The following is a 20950-nucleotide window of genomic DNA, read 5'->3' on the forward strand; positions in this document are numbered from 1 at the left end:
TAGGGTGACAGCCTAAACAGGTGGGCAGCCCTGACGTGAGAGGTGCATGTGACTGAAAAGCATTGGCTGGGTGTCCTGCCATCAGAAGCCCTGTGAGGGCTGTGTCATACCTGATTCTCCTTGCTGTGGCCGATGCTACTTGCTTGGAAATGGTGTTGTCCCGCTTGCCCTTCAGAATCCCAGACAGGTCTGGGAGATCGTTCTGGGAATGCCTCCCCCAGTGTTTCTTTTCTAACCACCCAGCCCTGTTGCACCTGTTCTCTGGCTCCCCACTCACCCTGGCTGCAAGTCAGGTTTACCTGGAAGCAGATAGCGATTTCTTCTACCCAAAGCCTTGTCTCAACGAGGGAGGTAGATCTTAGAAAGTACAGATAATCAAGCAGAGAGTGGGAAGGGGCAGGGAAATGCCAGGGAAATGTACATTAGTAAGGATGGCAACTCTCTGTGGCCAGAAACCAGCAGACAGAGCACTTCAAAATCATTGTTTTCCGACACAGGGCGGCTGGGGCATGCATTCTGTGGCTCCTGTCACCATCACTGTGTGGTTAAGGATCCCCTATGTAGGAACTACCTTCGGATTGTACTCCTGGCAGAGAAACCCAGGGGCAGAGATGGACAGAGCCTCGGGCCAGATATGGGACTGTCAGTGTGCTCGGAGCAGTCTGCAGAACAGAGGTGGGCCAGGGAGGCTGGAGGGCATAGCAGCTGCTCCCTCTGGCCCTACTGTTTCTCTGTACTATTGGTGGTGCTCACAGGGAAAAATCAGATGCTAGCCACTTTCATGAGGCCCCCTCCCATTCCCACAGAATGTCAGCCCTATGTATATCTTACAAAAACTCCCTACCTTCCAAAATGAAAAGGAAGTTTCTTCCCTTCCCCATGCAAAAGATTTACCCAATTTCTTATGCACAGATTAACCATTTCTCAGGGTGCCTGATAGAAACCACATCCTCCCCTCCTGGATAGGGGTACTCTTAGCCTGTGGCACCAACAAATTAGTCACAGAATAGTCCAGAGTGGGGACTCATTTATCAGCCTTTGTTACACACTTGCATCCAAGATCATCTTGCTTTATTCATATCCACACTACATAGTCCTAGACCTGACTGTGAGACAGAAGATAAAGGGTTCAAGAAATGCCTTCATAAGAGAATCATTTCATTTGAACATGGGCCACTGCCTGTTTCTTATTGAGGTTTCCTGACTTGGGATAACTATGAGTTTCCTTATGGTATGTTTTATTCGATTGATAATTATCTTTAAACACGGGCCTGTATAGGAACAGAAAACACCTGTTTTGAGGGATGAAAATCATGAGGTTATAGGGTCTTCCTTTTGGCTTTCACAATAGCATATGGTTGAAACAGGATATCTTCTTTAGGCATGAGGCCAAGAAGGGTCCCTTGGGCATAAAAGTTCTACAGGAGAGGTTTTTGTTTGGGGGTGTCTTTCCCCCAATACACCCTAACATTAGCTTAATCTTGACCAATAATATTCACTAACCAATAATCATTTTGATTTGCTATATGCTAATAGCTGAATTTAAGTATGTAAGTAAATAGGTCATAGTGCTGCCTTCAGGTAACTCACAACCTAATAGTACAATGGGCTGCAGAATATCAAGCAGGAATTAGAGAAAGGCATCTTGAAAGAGGGCTCATTTCAACGAAGAGTTGGAAGGAGAATTTCAACCAGATGAAGGAGAACATTCTGGTCAGCACAATGAGAAAGTTGCTGGTAAGCTCCTGTGGACTTTGGTGTGAATGTGATATAGAGACAAGGACGATGTGAGTAGTGTGTATGACGACCAAGAACACCAACACCGGATCTTGGCTTATCCAATAATGGAAAGCAGAGCTCCTTAGAGAATGGGCAGTGACTACGAGTGGGGCGAGGCAGAGAAGGGATGAGCCTAGAGCATCTTGCAGTAGCAAAGAGAGGTGATGAGGAAAAATATCTATGAGGCAACATGTTGAAAGTGTTCAGAATCATCCTGAAAGAGCTCCCACTGGTCAAAGATGGATAATTTGTGCAAAAAAAAACTAACAGTAGTATTGGTTTATAACCCACAGTGTAAAATAAGGATCCATAAGTCCATATTAATGTAAATAACTAAATAAAAGACAAGAGAGACTGTTCCTTTAAAATAATTCCAGGGCCTCCCTGGTGGCACAAGGGGTTAAGCACCACACTATGAAGCAATCCACAGCCTCTGCAGCATGAGTTTGATCCCCCGTCGGCCAGGGAGAAACCCACATGGCGCAGCAGACCTCTCCTGCTCACCTGCTGCTCCCCTCAGTAGTGTATTTCAGTCAGTCTGCCTGTTCTGTTCCCCACTCTGTCTCCAGTGGGTCCTCTCAGCCCCCGCACCTCTGGCCTGTACCCCAGCTCTTATATGCATAAATAAATCTTAAAAAAAAATAATTTTAAATAATGTATGTGGTTACAATCCCTTCAAGGAGGTGAAGGTTAACACCTCACCCCTAGAGGGGACTACACTCAGTGAATGCCTCCAAGTGATTAATGGAAGGCAGGTAGCTTCAGAGTGGAGAAACCTGGTACAGAGACTACTTTGGCGCAGTGATCAAGGTTCACATCACCAGTGATAAGCCTTGCGAATATTAAGTACTCTTGACTTGATGTGATGAAAGAACATTTCATCTATGTCATCTTCCGCCCCCAAACCCATAACCCTGTCTGAGACAAACAGGGGAAAAAAAGAAAAAACAGCACTCCTCAAAATTGTCATAGACATGAAAAAATAAGTCTAAAAACTATACCAAATAGAACAGACTAAGGAGACAAAATGAGTAGGTGTGTATCTTGGACACAGATTTAAAAAAAAGAAAAAAAGGACAGGAAAAAACTAGTGACACCCAAATAAAATAGAGCTTAGTAAAGTCACTGGACAAACATACCACAATGGGTTTACGATGGGTGAAACTTGCGCCACCAGGGTATTCAGGAACTGTCTTTTCATGTTTCCCTACCTCTCAAAACTATTCTAAAATAGGAATCTTATTTAAAGAAAGATGATGAATCCATATTACAGAAGACAAAGTATTTTAGACTATCCATGAGCAGTGGATACTGTGGATCCTACAGTGGATAACTACATACATAATGAGCAAAGCAATATATGATGAGAAATGGACTTTAAGAAGGGGTAATCTAGGAACAAACAGTAGGAGAGTTGTTTAGAGGCAGTAGAGGAAACGCCAGCAGACTATCTCCTGTGAGATAATGATGGCCTTGAACCAGAGGAGTGGCAAGTATGGATGGGGAAAAGCTTTAAGAAACCTAGTTATATTGGGCCTCCCCTGGTGGTGAGTGCTGAGCTGCGAAGCTGCCCACAGCCTCTGCAGCACAGGTTCAAAGCTTTAAGTAAACCTAGTTATATCGGGCCTCCCCTGGTGGTGCAGCGGTTGAGCGCTGGGCTGCGAAGCTGCCCGCAGCTTCTGCAGCGCCAGTTCGATCCCCGGCCGCCGGCACCGGTTCGATCCCCGGCCGCCGGCGCCGGTGCTCCCCTCAACACTGTATTTCTTCATCAGTCTGCCTGTTCTGTTCCCTGTACATACCCAGTGCTTATATAAATAAATCCAATAAAATTATAAAAAGAAGAAACCTAGTTAGGGAAGTAATAAAAAGTGAGCTAAAGTAAACATGGAGTGACTCTAAATGGTGCGTATTGAATGGGACTGCACAGTGAATCCCAAAAGGAACAGCATCTTAAAGAGTTTCAAAATCAGTATTATCAGAGTTGTTTGCCCACCCCAAATAACTCCTAAAATAAAATTATCTGACTCAAATCACCAAACACATAAAAGCCACAATGAGCAAGCATTAACAGAATAAGCCAGATTCATAAATGTGACAAAAATTTGCAACTGATGAGTTGTGTAGAATATATGTGTATTATGTCAATATCCAGACAATATATACTATGAAAACTGTAGACTATCAAAATGCTATTCAAAATACAATAGTTTACAAAATCAACTTACAAGTAGCTGTTGTATTTTTTTATATATAAAGAATGGACTAGAAAAAAATTCCAGTCACTTGAAATAAATAGGAATTAAACTATGGAGGTGAAGGACTTGCACAGTGAAAGTTACAGGATGTATCATCATCTAAAAGATTTAGATCATGACATGGAACAATATTCCATGCTCATGGATAGACTCAATATTATTTAAAATGACTATTCTAGCAAAAGCAAAGTACACATTAAGTGTGATCCCTATCAAAATGCTAACATTCTTCAAAGAAATTGAACAAAGTTTTTAAGTTATATGGAATCACAGACATCCTCAAATAGCAAAAACAATTCTGAGAAAAAAGGAGGTATAATGCTACCTGATTTTAAGCTATATACTATAAAGCAACAGACCTAAAATCATTATGGTATTAGACTAGAAATAGTTACTCAGTTGCACAGAATCAAAAGCCCAGAAATAGTTCCACATACATAACAATACTTAATTCATGATAAAGGAGCCACAGCCATACAAAGAGGAAAGTACATCACTCTAACTCTATGCACAAAAAAATTCTAATTGGAGTAAAGATTTATTTTTTTATTAAAATTTTATTTTTATATTCCCCATACAATTGCAACCCCCTTATTTTGACTCCAATCCCTCCTTTCCCTGCCCCTCATTGTTTGTGTCTCTGGTTCATAGTTGTTTGTTGATTTTGATTTTTTCTTTCTTATAACTATTCTTTTTCCTGGTCCCTTATTTAGGTTTTCTAGATTCCTGCTATGAACGAGACCATCCGGTATTTTTCTTTCTCTTTCTGGCTTATTTCGCTGAGCATGATCCCTTCCAGTGGAGTAAAGATTTAGATACAGAACCTGCAGCAACAAAATATACAGAATAAAACATTGCCAGTACATTTCATGACATCAATGATAAAGTTTTTGGAGACTCGCCCCCTATAGCTAGGAAAATAAGCAATTGGGAATACCTCAAGTTAAAAAGGGTTTTCACGGCAAAAAAAAATGTATATATATATATATATGATTTAAAAGACAGCCAGCTGAATAGGAGATATTACACAACTGACAAGGGTTTAAGGATATATAAAAACTTAGTTTAACAAACCACCCAATTAATAAGTGGGAGGCATATCTGAACAGCCAGGTCACCAAAGAAGATATCCAGGTCAAAAGATACATGAAAAATGTTCATTATCACTTTCCCCCTTAGTAAAACAGGTCAAAATCACAATGTTCTTTGAGAGCAAGGGAACAGAGGGGAAATGCTGCAACAATTAGCATATAATAATTAGCAAAATGGCAATAAATTCATAGCTGTTAATAATCACCTTAAAGATAAATGAACTAAATTCTCCAGTCAAAAGACAGAAGATGTATGGATAAAACAGTACTAATCTAAATATTACCTTAAGAGATATACTTCAGATTTTAGGACACAGACTAAAGTTAAGGGATGGAAAAAGTTATTCCATGAAAATGACAATATGGAGCTGGTATAATCATACCTATATCTGACAAAATAGACCTTAAAACAAAATGTAATAAAACAAAGGGCATTAGGTAATGATAAAGGGATCAACAGAAGAGGATATAACAGTTGGTAATATATTTAAGTGCATAAATATTTACAACAAAACTAAAGGTAGAAATTGACCACACTACAATAATTGTTGGGGACTTTAATAACCCACTTACATCAATGGACAGATTGCCCACACAAGGAACATTAGCAAGGATTCATCAACCTTAACATTCCATTCAAAAGCAGTGAAGTACACATATTTTTGAAGTACACAAGGACCATTCTACAGAATGTGTCACATTAAGCCACAAAACAAGTCTCAATAAATTTAAGATTGGAATCATACCACCCATCTTTCAGAACACAATTGTATAAAAGTAGAAATCGATTATAAGAAAATTGGAAAATCATAAATATGTTGAGCTTAAACAACATAATGCTAAACAACCAATGGATCAGTGAAGAAATCAAAGACAAATTCAAAAAATACTTTAAGACAAAATGGAATCTCAACATACTAAAAACTATAGGACACAACAAATTGTGCCCAAAATTAAGTTCACTGCAATATAGGACTAACTCAAGAAACAGCACTACAAAAAGGACAAGTGAAGCCCAATATTAATAAGAGGAAGGAAATAAGTATTAGAGTGGAAATAGAAACTAAAAAGGCAATAGAAAAGATTAAAAAGTAAATGCTCATTTTTTGAAAAGATAAAACTGACACTTAGGTAGACTTACCAAGAAAAAAAAATATTCAATTAAATAAAACCAGAAATGAAAGAGAAATTAGAGTTGATACACAAATTCACAGGATCACAAAAGGCTACTAAAAATAATTATTCCAACAAATTGGACAACCCAGAAGAAATAAATTCCTCTAAACCCACTCTTACAAGACTGAATCAGGAATAGACAATCTGAATAGAATAATTGCTAGTAAGAAGAAAGTTCAGGACTTAATGGCCTATTTGAGGACTTCTACCAAACTTTCAAAGAAGATATACCACCTGTTCATCTCAAACTCTTTCAAAACATTGACGTGGAGGAAATGCAGTCAAAATGATTTTACAAGGGCAGCATCACCCTGATGCCAAACTAGACTAATCACAAAAACTGATAACTATAGGCTAATATCCCTAATGAACATAGAGGCAAAAATCCTCTGCAAATTACTAGCAAACTGAATTTAACAATAAATACAACAATTATGTTAAAAAGACCATACGCCTTGATCGAGTGGGAATTTTTCCAAGGTTGCAAGATGGTTCAACATTTGCAAAACAATGATATACCACATCAAGAAAGTAGAGTATGAAAATCATGATTATAGCAATAGATTCACCATTGACAATTTTTTTTTTATAAATTTTATTGTTATATTCCCCATACAATTGCAACCCCCCATTCTGACCCCAATCCCTCCCCTCCCGCCCCCGCCCCCCTAAGAGAGTCTCTGGTTCATAGTTTTTTGTTGATTTTGATTTTCACTTTCTTATATTCATTTTCCTGGTCCCTTATTTAAGTTTTCTAGATTCCTGCTATGAGTGAGACCATCCGGTATTTTTCTTTTTCTTTTTGGCTTCTTTCGCTGAGCATGATCCCTTCCAGCGCCATCCATGTTGCTGCAAATTGCATGTGTTTATCTTTTTTGAGTGCTGAGTAATATTCATGGTATATATGTACCACATCTTCTTGATCCAGTCATCTATTTTTGGGCATTTGGGTTGTTTCCAAAGCTTAGCTATTGTAAACAGTGCTGCTATAAACATAGGGGTGCAGGTGTTCTTTGGAATTGATGTTTCTGTGTCCTTTGGGTAAATACCTAGGAGTGGAATTGCTGGATCATATGGAAGCTCTATGTTTAGTAGGTCCAGAAATCTCCACACAGCTTTCCACAGTGGTTGGACCAGTTTGCACTCCCACCAACAGTGCAGAAGAGTTCCTTTTTCTCCACACCCTCGCCAACATTTGTTGTTGCTAGTTTTTTTAATATGTGCCATTCTCACTGGTGTAAGATGGTATCTCATGGTAGTTTTGATTTGCATTTCCCTGATTACAAGTGATGTTGAACATTTTTTCATATGCCTGTTGGCCATTTGCATTTCCTCTTCAGAGAAGTTTCTTTTTAGCTCTTCTGCCCATTTTTTGACTGGATTATTTTCTTTGTTGTTGTTGAGTCTCATCAGCTCTTTGCAGATTTTTGTGATCAGTCCTTTATCATTAGTGTTGGGTGCAAAAATGTTCTCCCAGTCGGTGGGGTTTCTCTTTGTTTTTTGTTATTGTCTCTTTTGCTGTGCAAAAGCTCTTTAATTTGATGTAGTCCCAGCTGTTTATCTTTGCCTTCACTATCACTGCTTTGGGTGATGTGTCTGTAAAGATGTCTTTGATGTGCAAATCACGTAGTGTTTTGCCTATATTTCCTTCTATATATTTTATGGTTTCAGGTCTTATGTCTAGTTCTTTAATCCATTTTGAGTTGATTTTTGTGTATGGTGTGAGGTAGTGGTCAAGCTTCATTCTTTTGCATGTAGCGACCCAGTTTTCCCAGCACCATTTATTGAACAACCTTTCTTTGCTCCAATGCATATTCTTTGCTCCTTTGTCAAAGATTAGTTGACCATAAATCTGTGGGTTTATTTCTGGATTTTCTATTCGATTCCATTGGTCTGTATGTCTGTTCTTGTTCCAATACCATGCAGTTTTGATGATTATGGCTTTGTAGTATAGTTTGAAGTCTGGGAGTCTGATGCCTCCATTCCCTTCTTTTTTTTTTCAGGAGAGCTTTGGCTATTCGGGGTTTTTGGTGATTCCATATGAATTTCATCAATAATTGTTCTATTTCTTTGAAGAATGACATTGAAATTTTGATTGGAATAGCATTGAATCTGTATATTGCTTTTGGAAGGATGGCCATTTTAATAATGTTTATTCTTCCAATCCATGAGCAGGGGATGTCTCTCCATTTCTTTGTGTCTTCTTCTATTTCTTTTAACAGTGTTTTATAGTTTTCTTTGTATAGGTCCTTTACCTCTTTTGTTAGATTTATTCCCAAATATTTGATTTTTTTTGTTTCAATAACAAAAGGGATGGTTTTTTTGATTTCTTCTTCTTCAGATTTATTGTTTGTGTATAGGAAGGCTACTGACTTTTGCGTGTTGATTTTGTATCCTGCCACTTTACTGAACTGATTGATGAGTTGAATTAGCTTTTCTGTGGAGTTTTTGGGGTTCTCTATGTATAATATCATATCATCTGCAAATAGTGATAGTTTGACTTCTTCTTTTTCTATTTGGATTCCTTGGATGTCTTTCTCTTGTCTTATTGCCCTGGCTAGGACTTCCAGTATTATATTGAAAAGCAGTGGTGAGAGTGGACATCCTTGTCTTGTTCCAGATCTTAATGGAATTGCTTTCAGCTTTTCACCATTGACAATGATACTGGCTGTTGGCTTGTCATAGATGGCCTTTATGATGTTGAGGTATGTTCCTTGTATCCCAAGAATTTCAAGGGCTTTTATCATGAATGGGTGTTGCACTTTGTCGAAAGCTTTCTCAGCATCTATTGATATTATCATATGGTTTTTATATTTCTTTTTGTTGATGTGTTGGATAACGTTGATTGATTTTCAGATGTTAAACCATCCTTGTGTCCCTGGAATGAATCCTACTTGGTCGTGGTGAATTATCTTATGGATACATTGTTGGATTCTGATAGCTAAAATTTTATTGAGGATTTTTGCATCAGTGTTCATTAAGGAGATTGACCTGTGGTTTTCCTTTTTTGTGTTGTCCTTGTTCGGTTTTGGTATTAGTGTAATGTTGGCTTCATAAAACGTGTTTGGTATTGTCCCTTCCTTCTCAATTTTTTGGAAGAGTTTGTGAAGGATAGGCACTAATTCGTCTCTGAATGTTTGGTAGAATTCATTTGTAAATCCATCAGGTCCTGGGCTTTTGTTTTTGGGGAGGTTTTGGATTACCATTTCAATTTCGCTAATTGTAATTGGTCTGTTTAGGTGTTCTATTTCTTCTTTATCTAGCTTTGGGTGATTGTAGAGTTGTAGGAATTTGTCCATCTCCTCTAGATTGTTAAACTTGGTGCTCGCTTCGGCAGCACATATACTAGATTGTTAAACTTGTTTCCATATAACTGTTCATAGTAGTTACTGATTATTCTTTTGATTTCTGCTGTGTCCGTTGTGATTTCTCCTCTTTCATTGATGATCCTGTTTATTTGTGCTTTCTCCCTTTTTTCCTTTGTGAGCCTGGCTAGGGGTTTGTCTATTTTATTGATTTTTTCAAAGAACCAGCTCTTGGTTTCATTGATCTTTTGGATTGTTTTTTTAGTTTCAATTTCATTTATTTCTGCTTTGGTTTTTATTATTTCTTCTACTGGTTTTGGGGTTTTTTTGTTGTTTTTCTAGATCTTTGAGCTTCGAGATTAGGTTGTTTCTTTGCGTTCTTTCTTGTTTCTTGATGTGAGCTTCTATTGCTATATATTTTCCTCTTATTACTGCTTTTGCTGCATCCCATACATTTAGGATATTGGTGTCCTCCTTGTCGTTCAATTCAAAAAATTTTTTAATTTCTTCTTTGATCTCCTCATTAGTCCAATGGTCTTCCAGTAGTGTGGTTTTTAATCTCCATGAGGTAGGAAAGTTCCTTGCCTTCTTTTTATGGTTTATTTCTAGTTTGATGCCTTCATGGTCAGAAAAGATGGTTGATATGATTTCAATCTTGGTGTATCTGTTGATGTTTGTCTTGTGCCCCAGTATGTGATCGATCCTGGAGAATGATCCGTGTGCGCTTGAGAAAAATGTGTACTCCGTTTTTTTGGGGTTTAGTGTTCTATAGATGTCTGTTAAGCCCAATTGCTCTAGGTCCTTATTTAGAGCTTTGGTTTCTTTACTTATTTTTTGTCTTGTTGATCTATCCATTGTTGATAGTGGTGTGTTGAAGTCTCCCACTACGTATGTGTTTTCTCTGATGTCTGTTTTCAGAGAGGACAACAGTTGTCTGATATATTTTGATGCTCCTTCGTTTGGTGAGTATATGTTAATGAGTGTTATTTCTTCTTGAAGTATTGTCCCCTTGATCATAATGTAGTGACCATTGGGGTCTCTTTTTATCTTTTTGAGTTTGAAATCTGTTTTATCTGATATAAGTATAGCTGTTCCTGCTTTCTTTTTTGGTCCATTTGCTTGTAGGATTGTTTTCTATCCTTTAACTTTGAGCCTATTTTTATCTTTTGTAGCTAAATGTGTTTCCTGGAGACAGCAAAAGGTTGGGTTTTGTTTCTTAATCCAGGCTGCAACTCTGTGTCTTTTTATTGAAGAGTTTAGTCCATTTACATTTAGAGTTAATATTGATATGTTAACATCTGTATTTGCCATTGTGTTTGTCTTTCCTTTGATTTTATTTATTTATTCTTTTAATAACTTTTTTTTTTTTTTTGGCCTTCTTTCATTGTTATTCGTCCCTCTGAGGTTCTGGCTTTAGGACTCCTTGTAGTATTTTTTGGAGTGGGGGTTTAGTTGCAATGAAATTCCGGAGTTTCTGTTTGTCTGGGAAGGTCCATATTCTTTCTTCAAAGAGGAAGGAGAGCTTTGCGGTGTCCGAGCCCGCGGACTGTTCAACGAGGTTCTCGAAGGGAGAGCAGCGACCTGAAGAACAGGGGTACACCACGGAGGGAGACACGTGCACTCTTCGTTCAGCTATCGCAGGTCTCGTTTATTTTCGGTTTCGGTGGGGCTTTATAGCTGGGGACCGGAAGCGGAAGAAGCAGGCCAAAGCCGTCATGCGCACTGGGCCAAAAGAGGCTAATCCCTGAAGGGCACATGCCCTTATTTGGTGCGCCGGAGGTCGTCATGCGCACTGGGCCAAAAGAAGCACAGCCAATCAGAGAAAGAGGGAGTATCCTGATGCCACGAGGTAAGGCGCCAACAGATCCCCCTTTTCTCTTTATTAGTGAGGAGGAATGTGCCTGTCTTAGGTTGCGGATTGCAGGGACGAGCCTTACCCGTCATCACCCGACAGTCCTAGATGGAAAGGGAGCGCGGGCTGTCTTAGGTTGGTCTTGTCCCGCATTCCATCTTACCTGTCATTGGCTATCCATTCCAGCATCCTCAAGGGGGCCCAGCCAGGAAGCTGGATAATGACTGAAGTTAAAAGGCTGCCAAAGGTCAGGACGGTGGGACTCCCATAGCATGTAGGCTGTGCTACCTACTGGCCAGGCGCAGATGGCGACCGGAGACCCGTATATGCGCCCCCGCTTTCCAGCATTTCCAGGCGGTGATAGTGCACCTGGATAGGTCTCGCCTGAAGGGACTGTATTTGTTGCCTTACAAACCCAACAATTTTTTTAAAACACAAGGACCTATAGCAAGTAACAATAAAAGAGATAACAGGGGGGACCCAACAGAGGAAGCAAATACAGCAAAAGTCCATTAAGGCCAGTCCATAAGGGGTTGGTTGCAAGTTCCTGGAAATGGAGATGACCAAACCAGAGGCACCCGTGGCCAGGGAAGAGGTAATGCCTTGCAGTTGCAGGGCGAATCCAAGGAAGAAGACGCGGATGCGAGAGAGGCGGGTGGTCCGAGGCCGGCTAAGACACGGGCGACAGGGTACTGTTGAAGAACCAGGAGAATCCAGGTGGCCACAGGCATCCTGAAAAGGAAACAAAAAGAGACGCCTCAGAGGGACTCAGCCACCCTGGGCGGAAGGGGTTGACGGGGCGCCTCGGCGGCGTCCGGAGGTTTTGTAGTGGCGCTGGGTGGCGCAGGTACAGCGTGAACCAAGCGCTCTGGGAGCCAGCGAGGAGAGTCAGCATCGTGGGGGTAGACACAAACCGCTCCACAAGCCCAAATCAAAACAGGGTCTGGACCATTCCAAGAGCCCGTAAGTGGGTCCTTCCATTTGACCAACGCAAACTGAGTGGAGGTGGAGGAGTGCCAAAAGCGGTCGGCTGCACTTTTACCAGCATCATCCAGGCGGAGGAAATTTAAAATAAACAAGGCATGACACAGGACATTGCGGAGCGCCCACCGGGAGGGGTACCAGGAAGATTGGCGGATTTTGTGAATAACGGTTTTGAGTGTCTGGTGGGCTCTTTCAACGATGCCCTGTCCCTGGGGATTATATGGTATGCCAGTAGTATGAGTAATGGAAAGGGTGGCACAGAATTCAGAAAATGCCTTGGAAGTGTAGCCCGGTCCATTATCAGTCTTAAGGGCCTTAGGCACGCCTAAAACAGAGAAGGCATAAAGGAGATGGGAGATAACATGTTTGGTGGCCTCCCCAGCATGGGGAGAAGCCACTAAAAATCCACTGAAGGTATCAATGGAAACATGGACATACTTGAGATTACCAAACTCAGAAACATGGGTGACGTCCATTTGCCAGAGGTCTCGAGGGGCCAAACCACGAGGGTTGACACCCAAGTGAGGGACAGGAAGGGAAGTAGCACACGTTGGGCAGGAGCGAACAATGTGCCTGGCTTGGTCTTGGGTGAGACGGAACAACACACGCAGGGACCGGGCATCAAGATAATGGAGGTCATGGGCTTGTTGGGCCTGGGTGACCGAAAGAACGTGAATTGTCTGAGTGGCTGCATCGGCCAAGTTGTTTCCATGTGTCAAGGGTCCCGGAAGACCCGAATGGGCCCGAAGATGGCCAAGGAAGAAAGGAGCGGTGCGGCTCCGGATGGCCGCCTGGCACTGCTGAAAAAGGGTCGCAGCCATGGAGGATGTTTTGATAAATGGGGCGGTTTCAAGTAGGGGGACCAACTGGGCGATGTAAGCACTATCCGTATATAAATTAAGAGGTTGATGGGCAAAGGAAGAAAGAACAGTGATCACCGCCTCAAGCTCTACAAGCTGGGCCGAGGAATGAGGGGTTTTGTCTTTCAAAAACCTTACAATTATCAATAAACTCAGCCTTCCAAAGGAGGTGATCGCCCCCAGAAAGGTGATTGCCAGGGAGTACCAATCCGACGGAGTGAGAGAGGATTGGGCTGAGGTGTCCAAAACAGTGAGGGTGAAGGGCGCCGTGGCTCCATAAAGGGACACCGCCTCTTTTAGTTCTTTAACGTTGTGGAAATTATGAGGCTCATGATGACGTTGAACAAAGCCCTGGGCATTGATGGTTTCAACCACCGGAAAGAGATGTAATGGAGCAGGGCGCGAAGGAGGAGGGAGGGACGGAGAGGGCGGCTGAGTGGGAGGAGTCAAAGAAAAAGGCGGCAAGGCAACAAGGGAGGAAGGAGGGCAAAATGGCGGCAAGGTGGGAACAGAAAAAGGACAAAATGGCGGCGGATTAACTTGTGGGGGAGGAGCAGAAGGGCTGTCAGCAGACACGGGGAAGGCCGCACACAATTTATCAAAATGGTTAACAAGAGTATTAATTTGGTTTCCCAAGGTCTCAAGTGTTTGCATTAAAACAGGCTTTTTTATGGGGTCCTTGGCAATAGAGGCGGGGGGAGGCCGGTAGCGACCCTCTTGTTCTGCCAACTCGTCCCAGTCTACCTCGGAAGCCGGAGGGGACCTACAGCGGGGTCGCGGCAGAGAAGGGTAGAGGCTTTTGCATGGGGGAAGTGTATTTGGAAGGGGCTCCTTTACGGGGGTGCCGGCAGGTTGGGGGGGCATCATCTGGCACTGGGGGTGCATTATTTTGGGGATTAGTCTCATCATCACTATGAAAGGAGATTAGGTGTTCGCAACAAGCCTCGGGAGGAGAAGCCTCAGCAATACTGGAGGGAGCGCTTTTAAGAATATTTTCAGTATGGGAAATAGTGTGTTGTAAGCCAGGATCATTTCCTCGCTTGGCTATAAGATCATTAATGAGGTTCCAATAGGAAAAGGCCGTCACAGGGACTTTTTCAGGTCCAAAGACGCGGTAGAAATCGTTTAAAGCGTCACCGACCCTTTTCCAACGTTTTTCATCAATGGTTCCCTCTTTAGGGAACCACGGGCATGTTTCTTGGACGAAATCAAAAAATGAAAAGAGATCCTTATACTTAACCCTAACTCCGCGTGTCCTAAGAGCTTCTTTAAGTTGGGAAACATAAAGCTGGTGCTCACTAAATGCCTGTCCCTTTTTTAAACAATTCAGACGCCAAAACTTACCTAATGACTGTCCCGCCGGATGGGTCGGGGCCTGAGTAACTCGCGCCGCGCGCCGCGTCTGGGTCTACTGTAAATCTCTCGTACCTCGAGCCCCACGTTGGGCGCCACCTGTCCGAGCCCGCGGACTGGTCAACGAGGTTCTCGAGGGGAGAGCAGCGACCTGAAGAACAGGGGTACACCACGGAGGGAGACACGTGCACTCTTCGTTCAGCTATCGCAGGTCTCGTTTATTTTCGGTTTCGGTGGGGCTTTATAGCTGGGGACCGGAAGCGGAAGAAGCAGGCCAAAGCCGTCATGCACACTGGGCCAAAAGAGGCTAATCCCGGAAGGGCACATGCCCTTATTTGGTGCGCCGGAGGTCGTCATGCGCACTGGGCCAAAAGAAGCACAGCCAATCAGAGAAAGAGGGAGTATCCTGATGCCACGAGGTAAGGCGCCAACATTGCGGGATAGAGTATTCTTGGTTGGCATCTGTTTTCTTGGAGTCTGTTGACTATGTCCCTCCACTCTCTCCTTGCCCGTAGTGTTTCTTCGGAGAAGTCTGATGTCAGCCTGATTGGCTTTCCTTTGAATGTTATCTGTTTCTTCCCTCTTGCCAGCTTCATTATTTTTTCCTTGTCCTGGATTCTTGGGAGCTTTACTATTATGTGTCTTGCTGTATTTTTCCTTTCGTCGTGGAAGTTTGGTGTTCTTCTTGCTTCTTGTATATCAATTTTCAGCTCCTTCTTCACATTTGGGAAGTTCTCTTCAATTATCTCTTTGAATATTTTCTCTGTTCCTACGTCTCTCTCCTCTCCTTCTGGTATTCCTATAACTCTTATATTTCCTTTCCTCATGGAGTCAGATAGTTCCCGAAGTCTTTCCTTGTTCTTTTTCCTTCGTACTTCTCTTTCCTTTTCTGTTTTGGTTCTTTTTATTTCTGTGTCTTCAAGATTACTTATTCGTTCTTCCATTTCATCTATTCTGCTTTCATTGCTTTTCCCAGAATTCTTTAGTTCTTCCATTAATTCTTTGATCTCCTGCATTTCTTTTACTTCCCTCTTTAGGGACTCAATTTCTTTCTTCTGACCATTGTTTTCCCTCTCTAGGGACTCAATTGCATTCTTCTGATCGTTGATTATTTTTCCCTTATCATTGTTTTCCTTTATGACTTGTCAGTTTTTTAATCACGGCAATTTTAAATTCTCTTTCTGGAAGGCTCAGAAATTCTTCCAAGTTATTGTCGTTGCAATCTGGGGGCTGGTTTTCTTTTTGTGGTGTGCTTTTTCTCTGGAGAGTTGCTAGGTTGCGTGTGGTTCTTCTCCTCCCTACTGTCTGTTTTCTAATTTGCCGTATGCGTTGGGACACTGTATTGTTGGGACTGGCCGGCATCTTGGGTGGGCTTCTCTGCTCCCCTCTGGTTCCTCCAGGAGTCATCTGTCAGTTTCAAGCAGTCTTTACTGGAGAAAGGTCCCTGTTCTAAAATGCCGATGTGGGGACACACTCCCCTGTGCGCCTGGTCTGCCCCGGCGGTGGGTTCCTGCTCCCCCTCTGGGCTTGGACTGCAGGCCAGAGGGGGTCTGGCGTGGGCGAACTTCCCCCGCTCACCTCTGGCTCCTGAGGAAGCCTTCTGCAGGTAGTCTTTACTGAAGAAATGTCCCTGTTCTAAAATGGTGATGTGGGACACACTCCCTGCGCGTCTGGTCTCAGGCACACTCTTCTGCGCGCCTGGTCTGCCCCGGCTGTGGGTGCTCGCTCTCCCTGTGGGCTCAGACTACTTGTTCGGAAGGGGCCCGGTGTGGGCTAACTCCCCAGCTGGCCAGTAGCTCCTTCAGGAGCCTCTGCTGGCTTCAAGTCGCTAGGTGGCGCCAGAGATCTCTCCTAGAGCCCTTGGGGAGCTGATTTTCCACCCCGTGGGACAGGGGGCAGAGCGGGGATGGTAGGGTACACCTCAACGGCTTTGGGGTGCTGTGTCTGCCTTGTGCCCCACCGTCGTGGGGAACCCACGCCCCTAATTTCGTGCCCCGGGTCTCAGTTCCAAAGCCCTCAGTTCCAGGACGCGGGCTGTAGCCCAGATCAGTGGCGCGGGAATGGCGCCTTTTGAATCCCGCTTCCCTGCCTGGGCGCCTTGTTCCTGCTCACTCAGGGAGGGCCTCCGCCGTCTCCCCGCAAGCCTAGGTCGCAGGGACCTGGGCAGCTGCGATCTGATCCGGATCAGCTCGCCACTTTCTGCGCAAGCTTACCGGGCGGCCGGGGCTGTGTGCTGGTGCTGGTCTCCTCCTGGGGGGCGGGGCTCTCTTTAATGGCGCCCGGAGCTCACCTCCGCGGTGGATCCTGCAGGGTTCTCCACAGCTCCCGTTCACGGGGTGTGGTGGCTGAAATAGTTCCTTTCCACTCACAGTCCCACTTGCTGCGTCCGTTTTTCTTGTTGGCCGTTTTGGTTTGTTGTTTCCCTCCTCTCTGCCGGTCGGAGAGTGCCGCCTCTGTGGGCGGGGGAGGGGAGCAGGGTTCTGCGCTTCCCTCCCTTCTGGTCCTCTTTTATGGCAACTTTCTTCTTCGGGCAGTTTGCTGGAGTCGTCCGTTTATCTTCCGTGTCCCAGTTCTCACTGGGACCTGCCGCTTTTCCTCCCTATTAACTTTTTTTAATGGAGATCTTACTCGCAGCGTCTCCTCGCCGCCATGTTGCTCCGCCCCTCCACCATTGACAATTTTAAAGTAGGTACTGACAGAAAATTCATCCTATTGACAGACAACATAAGCTCAGGATATGTATTTTATCTTCCTTATGATTTTCTTAACATAATTTCTCTACTTTTCTAAAAATATAGTATATAAAACATGTAACATAAAATATATGTGTTAATCAACTTTTATCTGTAAGGCTTCCAGGTGATAGCAGTAATTAAGTTTTTTTGGGGGGGTCAAAAGATATACATGAATTTTTCAACTATATGGGAGGTGCAGAAGATATTGGTGTCTACACCCATGTTGATTAAGGATCAATGGTACTAAGCATAAATTTAACCAAGGATGTGAAAGACCTACACAATGAAAACTATGGGGCATTCATGAAATAAATTGAAGGCAAAAGAAATTGAAAGATATTCTGTGTTTATGAATTGGAAAAATTAATATTAAATTAATATTGTTAAAAAGTTCACTACTCACAGCACTCTACAGATTTTATGCAATCCCTATCAAAATTCCAATGACTTTCTTTCCACATAGATCAATCCTAAAATTCAATAAAATATATATATAAAAAATAAGCAAATAAAATAAAATATATATATAATAAAATGTATATAAAATAAAATTAAATTAAATTTTATATATATATATAATAAGCAAAGCAAATTGAAAAAGAACAAAGCTGACGATACCATGCTCCCTGGTTTCAAACTATTACAATGCTGATTAATCAAAACAGTATGGTACTAACATAAAAACAGACATGGATCAATGGAATGCTGTAGAGAAACCAGAAATAAACCCACACATACATTATCAATTTATGACAGTACCAAGATATAAGGTAGAGAAAGAACAATAAATGGTGTCAATAAATGATGTAAGGAAAACTGGACAGCCAAATGCAAAAAAATGAAACTGAATCTCTTATACCATGCAATCAACTGAAAATGGATTAAAAACTTGAATATAAGACCTAAAGTAACAAAACTCTTAGGACCCAGTAAGCTCCTTGATATCAATCTTAGTGATATTTTTGGCTCTGATTCTAAAACCAAGGAAAACAAAAATGAAAATAAACAAATGGAACTGTATCAAGCTAAAACGTTTCTACACCGTGAAAAAGAAAATATCGACAAAATGAAAAGGCAACCTACTGGAAGAGAGGCTATTCACAAATCATGTATCAGATAAGCAGTTAATATCCAAAATATAGAGAACTCATACAACTTAACTAAAACTAGTCTGGTTTAAAAATGGATCTGAACATTTTTCCGAAGAAATCAAATGACTGAGACATGAAAAGGTATTCAACATCAATAATCATCAGGGAAATCACATCTATCAGAATGACTGTCATTAAAAAAAAAAAAAGACATGTTGGTGAAGAAGTGGAGAAAAGGTAGCCCTTGTATATTGTTGATGGGAATGTTAATTGATGCAGTCATTATTAAAAAACAGTATTTTTCCTGAAAAAAAATTAAAAATATAACTATATGATCCAACTATTCCACTTTTGAGTACTTATCTGAAGAAAATCAAATCAGTAATTTGGAAAAATATGTGCATCCCTATGTTAATTACAGAATTATTTCCAATAGCCAAGATATAAAAACCACTTAAGTGTCCATTGACAGATGAATGGATAAAGATGTTTAGATAGATGAATGGATAAAGATGTGTAGACTCATGCATTACTTAATGTCATTTTAGTCGGCAATGGATGGCACATACTATGGTGGTCCATATAAGCTGTAACATCTGACTTCTGTGTGTATTAGGCTGTGTCACCCAAGTTTGTGTAGTTATCCTCTATGACTTTCACATGACAAAAATCACTTAACAGAATCACCTAATGACATTTTGCTCAAAATACATCACTGTTATTAAATGATGTGTATCTATGTATGTAGTGGAATACTATGCAACCATAAAAAGGAAACCTTACAATGTCATGGATGGACCTTGAGGGTATTATAGGAAGTGAAATAAGTGAGACAGGGAAAAACAAATACCTTGTGGTTTCACTTATGTATAGAATCTTACTACAAACTAAGCAAATAAAAGTAGTCTTAGATTCAGAGATTAGACTGGTGCTTACCAGAAAGGAAAGATGTTGGGAGATGAGTGTAATAGATGAATAGGATCTAGAGATATACATTTTCAGTTTTAAAAATAAGTAAGTCATGGAGATACAGGGTACAGCCTGAGGTTCATGGACAATAATGTAGTATTGCAAATTTGAAAAATTGCTAAAAATAAATGGGAAATACTTATTGTGGTGACATTCTGCATTGTGCAGGAATATCAAATTACTATATTATACTCCAGAAAACTAATACAATGTATGTCAATTATACTTCAATTTTTAAAAGACAAAGATTGTTAGGCTAACAACAAAACAAAATATTGCTGTATACAAGGAATGGTACAATACATGAGAATACAGAAAAGTGAAAGAAAAAGAGTAGAAAGTTTTATAGATAGACTAATGCTAATGCAGAGAAGGCTGGAAAAACTATTTTAGTATCAGACAAGATAAAATGCATATACTACAGAATCTCTGCATATCAATGAAACTGAAGTTACTAGAAAAATACAGACCTTTTAATACAATTCTGTGCATCAAATATATAAAATTCAAAAATGGCAATCAGATACACAAAGAACTTAATAATGCCATCGCAGATTTTACATGTCTTTCTTAATAAAACATTAAGTAAAAAGTTCATTAAGGATAAAGAAGATTTTAACAACAGTTAACTGGTAACACTCCTAAAGAGAATTCTCATTCTTTTGACTGTACATGGAACACTTACAAAAATTTGACTGTGTCCAGAAAGAAAATCTCAACAACTACATAGACCGTATGCTCTGACCATGATGCAATTTAAAAAAAAAAAAAAAAAAAGGGCCTCCCCGGTGGCGCAGCAGTTGGGCGCTGGGTTGCGATGCTGCCCGCGGCCTCTGCAGTGCCGGTTCGATCCCCGGCTGCTCCCCGGCCACCAGAGGAGGGTCCCACATGGCGCGCAGACCTCTCCTGCCGCCCACTGCTCCCCTCAGCAGTGTATTTCAGTCCTTCTGCCTGCTCTGCTCCCTGCTCTGGCTCTGGTGAATTCTCTCACCCTCCCATGCTTCTGACTGTACCCAGTGCTTGTATAAAAAAAAAAAAAAAAAAAAAAAAACTTTTAACTAACCTTCCCTATATATTTGGAAACAATTTTTTTTCATAACTCAGGAATCACACTAGAATTTGTATTTTTATTTTTTGAAGGGTGGTTTTATCAATAGAGTATTATATTATGGCAATTGTATTAGAGCAGTTCTTCTACCAAACTAATTGAGTTTAGGCTGCCCTGTCTTGCTATTCCAGAACTTTTTGAAATTCCAGAACTTGTTTCATTGTTTAAAAATAATCTCTCCATAAGTACATGTGGATGCTAATTTCAAAAACAGATTCACAAAATCTTTCCTAACTGAGAAAATTTTCTAAATAATATATTTCAAAATCATGTCTACTACTTTATAGCAAGTTAAATAATGACAAATAATTTATAGAATGATGGAAACAAGGGAGAAACAATTTCCTGGAAGAATAAAATTTCAGCAAAAGAAAGTTTTCATAGAGCTAGCT

The 20950-nt window shown here is 41.3% G+C and overlaps 1 protein-coding gene across 1 annotated transcript in view; it reads left to right on the plus strand.

The window, feature by feature from the left end:
- PARVA (parvin alpha) overlaps positions 1–20950 on the plus strand; it is a gene marked incomplete at its 3' end in the record, with an annotated part of 149033 nt that overhangs the window by 98363 nt on the left and 29720 nt on the right. The gene's annotated exons all lie outside the window — the stretch shown is intronic.

Source organism: Talpa europaea (genome assembly GCF_964194135.1).
Source record: "Talpa europaea genome assembly, chromosome: 1".
Taxonomy (NCBI): Eukaryota; Metazoa; Chordata; class Mammalia; order Eulipotyphla; family Talpidae; genus Talpa; species Talpa europaea.